The sequence below is a fragment of the Mangifera indica genome, chromosome 5 (assembly GCF_011075055.1).
Source record: "Mangifera indica cultivar Alphonso chromosome 5, CATAS_Mindica_2.1, whole genome shotgun sequence".
Taxonomy (NCBI): Eukaryota; Viridiplantae; Streptophyta; class Magnoliopsida; order Sapindales; family Anacardiaceae; genus Mangifera; species Mangifera indica.
In genome coordinates this window covers 14,975,908-14,986,456 of record NC_058141.1, presented here as the reverse complement: position 1 = coordinate 14,986,456, position 10,549 = coordinate 14,975,908, and positions in this window count along the sequence as shown.

The window sequence follows — 10,549 nt, the reverse complement described above, 5'->3', positions numbered from 1 at the left end:
CTCATGATATTCTTTAAGAGTCATATTCACCAACATGTACATATTCTAATTCAAATTTGTTCTGGGTTGGCAATGCCAAATGCTCTCAACTCTACTCTTTTAACATTACTTGTCCATAGCCTTGTTTATATAAAGAAATATTAGACTGAGCCCTTGAATCAAACACAAAATAAACCCCTTCAACTAAAAAGCACAACAGAAGACTATCGAAATTCGTTTTATTTCAACTACAACATAAAACATTTCTAATACCTTGAGAAAGAGATCCTTTGTAGGTCTTGTATGATGAACTATTGGATGGCTCATCAACTCCCTTACCATAGAAGCCCACGCTTAGGAGTGTCTGACAGTGAAATTTTTACTTATTGGGTTGAGCTCATTACTTTTTCAGATGACGGCCACAATTCCAAACCATTCACTGTTAAATTAAAGGTCGAATTTCTAGATTTTTTTTAATCAAATTGTCTTGAATTTCATGAGAGACATGAGATATTATTTATTTATAAGAAGTAGAAAAGAAATAAAAATAATTAAGTCGGTCTGTTATGTGAACCCAACCAAACCCGGGCTGACCGGGGAGATGGGATTTGACTGAGAGAATATTATTTAATTTTCAGAAAAAAAAAAAAAGTCAACCACGCATTTTATTTAGTTTACTTTGACTTTTAACTCCAATCACCGTTCCCTTTGAAATCTACAGCTTAGAAGCTAAAACAGAACCCGACCCAGCGACTGGCGCTCCTCCGCTGACTAAAACCCAAACGGGGCTACTGCTGAAAAACGCTTGAGCCGGAAGCTCGCCTCCTTTAGCGTCAAACGATCGAGTCATAGAAACCAAAAAGAACCATTCCGTATCGGTAACTTTTTCATCAACGGAATCGTCGGCGGTGGCAGTTGCCTTTATCGCCTTCGCCCTTATAGTAGCCATCACCCCAGCCCAAAAAGGAAGTGCCGGAGTAATCACAAGAGGATTGCCAGAAGATGGCGTAGGTCCAGCTCTCCCGGGCGCCTTCGATCAATTGCTGAAGGCGTTGCTGAAGGGTATCTTCATTGAAGAGTTGTACAGATGAAGGAAGGTGGGTTTTTTAAGGTCTGATGTGGATGCAGAGGATTGTGAAGGAGACCACATGCCGGTTATATTGGAGGTCATGAAAGCTTCCACAACAGAAACGTTGTCGTCGGTTCAAAGATTGAAAACACAAACAGAAAATGTCGAGCTACAGATTTAGGTCTGGATCTATGAAAAATAATAACCTTATGTATTAACACCAGATCAACACACACTTTCTCGAGAACTAAGAGAAGAAAAGAGAACACCAAGATCAAGGGAAAAAAGGCCCAAGATCAGTAGAGAAACAGAAATTTCCAGAACACAGAGAAAATCATATGAATAATACCTCACATATTTCATTCATTCGAAACAATGTTTAAATCAATCAATTTATACCTCCACCGGAGCACAGCTGGACAATCCAAGGGAACAAACCTCAACGCCGTTCGATTCAACACAAGAAAACACAAAACTAACAATATCAACCATTCGATTGAACACTGTTGCTACAAATTCTTCTACGGTTCAGAGAAAGCAAAAGGCGTTGGAAGAAAAGAAACGACATCCCCAACGGAAGAAAGTGATGCGTTTTTCCAATCCAGCCAATATCACTTAAAGTGTTGAAACCCAAAACACCGTCGTTTTATTAAACTGAAACAAAATCCAGTCAAACAGTCAACTCTTCAGCCACACCAGCTTCTTAACCAAGATCAATGGTGGGTGGCAGCCGGTAGTCGGTCATAACATTGTGTGGGCTAAGATGCAGAGGGAGATAGCGTTAAGAGAGAAGAGGGAGTGGGAGAGCGGAGTTCATTTAGAGTGGTGCATTTGGGTTTCGGATTTATGTGGCGTGAATTTGAGCTGAATTTCAGTGTAGTGAAAACTCAGAGTGGGTGGTTTCGAGGAAGGAAGATGGACGATTTAATCGGTAAAAAACCGGCGTTGAGTGAAGTAGGGTTAGTTTGGTTAAGTCGGGTGAATAAGGGTAATTAATTAAAATAAGTAAAAATTTGTTCGTTTATACGTTTTTAGACCAACATAAAAAAGTTTCACTAAATTAAGTAAACACTAATTTTTTTACCCTTATGTTGAAAAACTAAGTAAAAATATTTTTTCTGAGAATGTGCGTCGGTTTATAGTGGTTACGATGGTGGGTAGAGATTTTACAGTGAAACCCTAAATATGTCGAATTATGTATATGAATATTTTTGAATGTTTCGAATGATATAAAATAATGTAGTTTCGATGTTAATGGATGTCTAGAAGTGTAGCTGTTGAGAGATAAAAACACGCAAATTTACAGTGCCGCGCAAATCGCGTAAACACTGTTCACATTACGTAAACACTGTTCAAACCACGCAAAGCAGATATCATAGTCTGTGAGCAGGATTTTTGCGTGATTTTGTAAGCGGTTTGCGCTGTTTGAACAGTGTTTGCTAGATTTACGCAGTTTGCGCGTTTTTGTCTCTCAACGGCTACACTTTCAGACATCCATTAACATCGAAACTACATCATTTTAGACCATTCAAAAACATTTATATACATAATTCGACATATTTATGGTTTCACTGTAAAATCTCAAGCTACCATCGTAACCACCATAAACCGACGCACATTCTTAGAAAAAATATTTTTTCCATCCAATCAATAACATCCCAACATTAAACCATACCCACAATAGATTATTTATACCAGATTGATAAAGATTATTTCGCTGGTAATTTTTTTTCTGTATTTTTAGATTTTTGATTTCGGTCTTCTCTTTTCTGTTTTTGGTAAAAGTAACTTTCAAAGTGTTTCACTTTCGATTTTATTTGGTTTTTCAACATAAGGGTAAAAATGGTAAAAAAATTAGTGTTTGCTTAATTTGGTAAAACTTTTTTATGTTAACCTAAAAACGTATAAATAGACAGATTTTTACTTATTTTAATTAATTTCCTGGTGAATAATCTTATTCATTTATATATACAACAATTCAACAGCCACAAACAACCGGATCAGCGGCGTCAGTAGGTCTTCTAGTCAAGGTATAGCAATTAAAACCTAATCAGAGACATGAACAACTCACAGATAATAACGGTGAAAGGCAACTGTTAATGGAAGAAGAGTCAATCGATAGAGAAATATCAACGAGAGAGAAAAACACTCATCATGATGGACGAAGGTCAACCATTGAAGGAGAAAGTAGACGACATCGGAAAAATTAGTGAGAGCAAAGGATCTCTCGCACAACCATGATTGAAAAAAAAAAAAAGGACATTAAAAATGTCATCGCAAAAGGAAAGAGTATCGAGATAAAGATTGTGCAATTATAGAGCTTGATGAGTGATTAAGAAAAATAAATATGATCTTATTTTAATTACATGACTCATTATGATGTAGCTTTGCTTCTAGATTAAAATGATTAATCGGATGTTGTATTATACCATGAGAAAATAATTACGTTAATGCATAAATTTGTGGTTATTTTTCAATGTTATATTTTATCACACATAACATATAAATTCTTGTTAATAATTTTATTTATTTTATATATGCCACAACTAGTATTACAATAATAATAATAATAATAATATAACCCTAAGTCTAGAATAAAACTTCAAAGATCAGTGGTACACATTTTAATGTAAGAATGCAGTATAACTTCTCATTCAAAACCAATGTATGGCATGTACTTCAAAGTTCTAATACAAAGCCATATGTATCGTGGATCAAATTTAATTTTAGCCACAAAATTTTAAAAAGTGTTGGCTGTGGCTGAATGAGGCAGGCACTAGTTGTTGAATATCAATGTGGGATTTAATATGAATAAGGAAAAATTAGGGGAAATTAATTAAAATAAACAAAAATTTATCCGTTTATACGTTTTTAGGCCAATATAAAAAAGTTTTAACAAATTAAGCAAACACTAATTTTTTTACCCTTTTTACCCTTATGTTGGAAAACCGAGTAAAATCGAAAGTGAAACACTTTGAAAGTTACTTTTGCCGAAAAAGGAAAAGAGAAGGCCAAAATCAGAAATCTGAAAATACAGAACAAGAATCACCGGCGAATATCCTAAAAGTAGTAAAAGCGGGTTTATGTAATCTTTATCGATCGGGTATAAATAATCTATTGTGGGTATGGTTTAATGTTGGGATGTTATTGATTAGATGGAAAAAAATATTTTTTCTGAGAATGTGCGTCAGTTTATGGTGGTTATGATGGTGGCTAGGGATTTTACAGTGAAACCATAAATATGTCGAATTATGTATATGGATGTTTTTGAATGTTTCGAATAGTATAAAATGATATAGTTTCGATGTTAATGGATGTCTGGAAGTGTAACCGTTGAGAGACAAAAGCGCGCAAACTGCGCTAACATCGAGCAAACACTGTTCACACCACACAAACATTGTTCAAACCGTGCAAACATTGTTCACACCATGCAAACACTGTTCAAACAGCGCAAACACTGTTCACATCGCACAAGGCAGATATCATAGTATGTGAACAGGATTTTGCGCAATTTTGCAAGCGGTTTGCGAGGTGTGAATAGTTTTTACGCGGTTTCAATAGTGTTTGCGCGGCGCTGTAAATTTGTGCGCTTTTGTCTCTCAACGGGTACACTTCCAAACATCTATTAACATCGAAACTACATCATTTTATACCATTCGAAACATTCAAAAATATCCATACACATAATTCGACAAATTTAGGGTTTCACTGTAAAATCCCTAGCCACCATCGTAACCACCATAAACCGACGCACATTCTCAGAAAAAATATTTTTTCCATCCAATAAATAACATCCCAACATTAAACCATACCCACAATAGATTATTTACACCCGGTCGATAAAGATTACATAAACCCGTTTTTACTACTTTTAGGATATTCGCCGGTGATTCTTGCTCTGTATTTTTAGATTTCTGATTTCGGCCTTCACTTTCGATCTTACTTGGTTTTTCAACATAAGGGTAAAAAAAGTAAAAAAATTAGTGTTTGTTTAATTTGGTGAAACTTTTTTATGTTGGCTTAAAAACGTATAAACGGACAGATTTTTGCTTATTTTAATTAATTTCCCAAAAATTAGACTGAACCCTTGGATTAAATACAATATAAAACATTTCTGATATTTTGAGAAAGAGATCGGTCTTTGGGCCTTTTATGATGGACTATTGGGTGGCCCATCAACTTAAAGGCCCACGATTAGGACTGTCGACGGTGAAATGTTTACTTACTGCCTTACTATTTTGACACGAGCTGAGATGAGATGAGATGATTCAAATTGAAGTTTCACATAAATAATGTATTTAATACCCGCCGTTAGTTTTACAAACTTGTGGTTTTGGACAACTCACCGACCAATACTATTTTAACACGAGAAAAATATTATTTTATATTAAATAATTAAAGCACTACACCATCATCATCATCATCTTCTCTCTTTCTCTTAATCTCTTTACATATTAATTAATGTATAGGCCGAGTCACAGGCCAACAAGATCAAGAACAGAACCTATTCAGTATTTGTAAATTAATATAAGATTGAAATTTATAAGAAGTTTTCCTAATTGTCATTCAACAAGCTGGCCTGCACTGCCTGCTGCGCTGGAAAAGATGTTTCTTCTCTCTGGCTTTACAGGAACATTAATAGATAAAAAAACTGATTGAGCTTAATAATAAAAGAAAGCCATAATAAAATATTTTGAGTACATGCTAAGCTATGCTATGAACCTTAATTTTATCCAATATGTTACACAGATGTAACTTTTTACATGTTTTCTTGTGAAACAGTTTCTCAAATTGCTGCGGCACAGATTTTGTATACCCATAGTTTTGAGAGAAACCGAGAGCTTGAAGATACAGTTATTAATGAAAATTATTTGATAAATCAATATCACCATTAAAGACGGTGGAGTTCTTGGCTTCTTGCCTGGTCAGTCATGCCAATTGCCAATTTGCCATACCAGAGAAGTAATGAAATAGTTGTTGAATTTTGACTCAGAATTCAAATTCGAATCCATCAGAGCGAACTGATGATGATTTCACTATTATTGGTAGCTCGCTACTAGTTAGGTCTAAAAATTGTTGTGAAGAAAGTGATGGGTAGCCAAGCAATGCTGGGCAGCTGCCATGGATTTAATTCTTTCTTTGAATCGGGTTATGGAGTGTCAAGTCCAAGAGACTTTTGTTCTAGCTACTTACAATAAATGATATCTAGCGTTTAGGAATGGGATATTCTCTGGTTCATGTTGAAAGCTATGTGACAAAAACGGATGTACATAGCAACTCCCTTTTTTTAAATTCCCAATTTCTCATTTTGTACACCTAACCACTGGCTCAATTTGCACTTGGGTTTTTGTTTTTTCTGCAGTTTGTGTAAAAGGGGTGATGAATGTGCAACAAATTGATGGACTATACATGGGATGTAAATTGGATTTTTATATGGGTATTATATAACTAGTTGTGCATGCAATATTATTTTCATTGTCATAAATATATGGAATATAGTATATATTACAAATAATAAGGTGAATTAGTTTCTTCTATATTTTATTATTATTCAGGAGACCAAAGTTAAAATTAAATTACCCTTGGGTAGGTAGGGAGGGGGAATCATGATTATCATTTCTTAGTGTTCAAAATGGGGCCTTTCTATTCCAGAATCTTACTTTGTACATGTATTTAAAAAAAGTTGATCACAATTATAATATAAGATACGTTTCTAATAACAACATCTCAAACATTAGACAAAGATTGGATAATTAAAATTTTATTATTCAATATTTTTTGAGTTGCATATTTTTAGGGGGCGTTTGATTTAAGTAATATTTGATTACTAAAATAGAAAAATTACCTTGAAGATAAATTACTTAGAAAATTACTGAGTATAAATGATTACTATGTTTGATAAAATTCGATAGGTATAAATAATTATTGTGTTTGATTAAAGATAATAAAATATTACTAGTAAATTATTTTACTTAAATGCCCTTGAATATAATTATTTTTAAATATTTTTTATATTATTTGTTATATCAATTAAAAATAAATTTATTTTTATCTCAAAAAATTAATAAATAATAATATAATTATAATAAACTCAAGATTACTCCAGTAATCTTTAAATACCTAAAGTGAATATGATAATCAGATTACCACTTATATTACCTGTCACGTCAGCATTGATAATAGAAGATTAATGTAATCTTTTATTACTGACAAATCAAACAAGAAAATAAAAAATAGATTACCAAAATAATTTTATAAACCCTCAACCAAACGCACCATTAGGATTATTATGAGTAAATTATCAGCTCAACTTTACAATTCATTTCGTACTAATGTTGTAATTACAACTTTGGATGGAACACCTTTTCCTTGAATAAATATATAAGTTTGTTTAGGGGTTTTGTTATGTAATAATACTCCTTGTATTGTATGTCTTCTGTCTTTAACTCCATTTCCATCAGATTTTAATTTCGCGACTTTGATTTTTGTCATTGTCCAAGGTTTCTTGAGACAGTTCTAGGTGAATTAGTTGGGAGCTCGTTATTTTTAAAAGGCCAAAGGACTATTTTCCACCCAAGATATGTTGTATTCTCAAGTTTTTTTTCTTTAACTTTAATAATACCAAATAACTACCTATGAGTAGTTAAAATTAATGATGGTAAAGGTAAAATCGTCATTTTCTCTATAATATTAAAAATAAACTAAAATATAATCTTTTTTTACCCCTCTAAACTTTAAAAACTAAAAGTTTTTCTCAACCTAAGTTTTAAAAAATGACACTTTCACCTTAGATATTTAAAGATTACTGGGGTAATCTTGATTTTATTATAATTATATTATTATTTATTAATTTTTTGAAATAAAAATAAATTTATTTTTAATTAAAGTAACAAATAATATAAAAAATATTTAAAAATAATTACATTCAAAGGTATTTAAATAAAATAATTTACTAGTATAATTTTATTACCTTAAATCAAATACAATAATTATTTATATCTATCCAATTTTATTAAATATATTAATTATTTATACTTAACAATTTTTTAAATAATCTATTTTTAAAATAATATTTATATTTTAATAATAAAATATTATACACGCAAAATACCTCCTTAAACATTTAAAAATAAAAAAAGAGAGCAACACGGAGTCAACTTTTCAAACTCAGTTTGATGCAGCAAGCAATAGATAATTACTAATAAATAATTTAGTTCAGACTAAAAGTAGTGACCAGCGATAAGATAATTTCAAATTCAGAAAAGATTTTTTTTTTGGTGATCATCAAATAAAATTTCATACCTAATCCCACACTTTAAAACATTGGATAATTGTTATTTAGTAAAAATATTAACTTTTACATAAATATAATATTTTCAATATAGTTACAGCTTAATTCATTTAAATTCAAAATCATGAGTTTGAGATTGGATAAAAAAAAAAAGAAAATAGAATTCAAAAGAATTTTTTCTCCCCAAAAATTTATATACTTTTTTTATATTTGTAATAGATTTACGTGAGTATTTTCAAAATTTAATAATTTATTGTTATAAAATATATTGGACAAAACACTAAATAGCGTACATAAGGATGATAACAAGGAGGAGATCTCAATCTTTGTCTCTCGTCTCCATTAAGGGGATGACAAAGATTTTTTACCTGTTTCTCATGAAGAAATTTTTTTTTTACGAAAAAAATCTTCTCCTTGTCCTCTTCTCCATTCCCACAGAAAAAAATTTGCTCTTTGTACTATCTAAATATAACATAAAAATATTAAATAATAAAATTAATTAAAATTAAAATCAATCTACTATTTTAAATATCACAAATATTATATATTAATTATTTTAATATACACAATAAAATATAAATAAATTTTAAAAACATAAATAATTTAAAACTATAAAAATATGTTAATATTTTAAATATAAATATTAATATAAAAAAGTGGGGCGAGATACATATATCTTTATTCTAGATTATGAAGATATTTTTTATCTCAATCTCGACTCTTTTTTTTTTTCTCCATTTCTATAAAAAAAAAAAAAGAAGCTGAAAACCTTAAATACATATCAAAATTTTCATCTCTACCTGTACATCCAACAAATTCACATCATGAGTTATAATAATGAAAATGTCATCATCTCTTTTTAAGTTACTCTATATCATAATAAACGCAATTACAGCAACACGCTACACACACACACACGAATATTTACTGTCTCTTTCATAAACCATTCAAAATTTTAAATTTAATATTCAAAGTTTGGAGGATGAATGGGTAAATATCTATTTGCCATATTTCGTATTCGTATCTGCTGATGTCGACAAATATCTGTAAATTAGGGTTCCCTCTCATTTCTTAGAAAGCGGGTTTAAAGTTATTTACTTATAAGAAATAGAAAATAAATAAAAACAAGTTAGTCGGTCTGTTATGTGAACCCGACCAAACCCGGGCTGACCGGGGAGATAGGATTTGACTGAGCGAATATTATTTAAATTTCAGAAAAAAAAAATGACCGTGCATTTAATTTAATTTACTTTGACTTTTGACTCCAATCATTGTTACATATAAAATTAGATATTTACCCTATGGAATTATGGGAATACGATACATATAATTTTATAAGAATAAACTTTACATTGAAATTAACCCACTTGACAAGTAATAAAATTAATACTTTTAAAATATATTTTTTTAATTTTACCCTCATTTGTTTAATAATAATCATAATTGTTACTTATGGTTTAAATATTATATACATCAATCGACTACTAAAGAGATACAGGTAAATAAAATCTCATAATTTATTATTTAATATTTATTTAAATCTCATGATTTTGATTTAAAAAATAAATAATTAAATTATCTACCATGATATTATGTGGATCGTTAATACTTAATACCAATCAAATAAATATAATATTATTACTAGTAAAATGCATTGTATGCAGAGGAAGCAACCCATTGTCAATGAGCAGTAGAATTAATAATTAATATATCGAAATAAGGAACGCCACTTTTCAAAGCAACGAGCGAGAGCCCAGAGCAACGCATTCAAAAGTTTTTAAGGTCAATGCTGGCCCCATAATAAATCCATGACATTGATGCATTTTCAGTGGCACCCAACTCATTGGTTGCGAAGCCTATACCGACAGGTTAGATTTGCCCATGTGTCCAATATGAAGCCTTTCCTGGTGCATGCATGTTTGGGTCTGCAGTACATATATTAGATAAGATTTTTCCCAGTTTAACTGACTTTGGATTCATAGCTTACTCATTTAATTCTTTTCGGTGAAACCATACTGCCTGTCACTGTGCTTACCATTAAAAATTACTGGTGTAATTTTACATTCCATAAAAAGGCTTTATTTCGGGGATAAGATATATGAAATGACATATTGGGAACAGACAAGAACAGTAGATAAAATTGTGTAAACGTTGAACACAGCTCTGGGTGTTATATATTTGATTTGTTTTACACTCAATTACAGTAATAA